This window comes from Arachis duranensis, chromosome 1 (assembly GCF_000817695.3).
Source record: "Arachis duranensis cultivar V14167 chromosome 1, aradu.V14167.gnm2.J7QH, whole genome shotgun sequence".
NCBI classification, from domain to species: domain Eukaryota; kingdom Viridiplantae; phylum Streptophyta; class Magnoliopsida; order Fabales; family Fabaceae; genus Arachis; species Arachis duranensis.
In genome coordinates, this window is record NC_029772.3 from 935,732 (window position 1) to 936,252 (window position 521).

At 25.3% G+C, this 521-nt stretch overlaps 1 protein-coding gene across 2 annotated transcripts in view; it reads right to left on the reverse strand.

The window, feature by feature from the left end:
- The window catches only part of LOC107473544 (BEL1-like homeodomain protein 4), a 13,243-nt gene that overhangs the window by 5,900 nt on the left and 6,822 nt on the right, over positions 1 to 521 (reverse strand). The window lies entirely within an intron of this gene.

Below are 521 nucleotides of genomic sequence, written 5' to 3' on the forward strand. Positions count from 1 at the left end.
ATTTCTTTTCAATTTTATTTTTCTTTCTTTCTTTAATTTCTTCTTTTCCCATGTGGTCCGTAGGTGTAATAATTAATTAATTCACAGGGAGAGAGTAGACAAAATTGTCTCTTTCTCATTTCTCTCTCCGTCTCTCTCTCTCTAGTAGTGCAAACATGGGCAATGATTGGTCTATTCGTTATCATTGGTACGTCAAGTTAATGTACATGTATATTTACATTACTGTATATGTTGTACGTCTATATATTAAGAATTTAAGATTAATTAAGGAAATGAGTCAGTGTTTTAGATTAAGGAAGCCTAAACTGAATTTGGAATGGCAAACTAACTGCAAAAGGAGCTTCTCAAAATTTAAATCCTTAATCTTCTAAGTAAAAGTTTGTTAAAATATTTAATCTATGATAATTCTAACATAAAAAAATATAACCTAAATTTATATTTATTAAATATTTAAGTTATTTTAATAAAATTATTTAAAATACTCGATAATATTATCTAATGAATTATTTATTTCATATAAG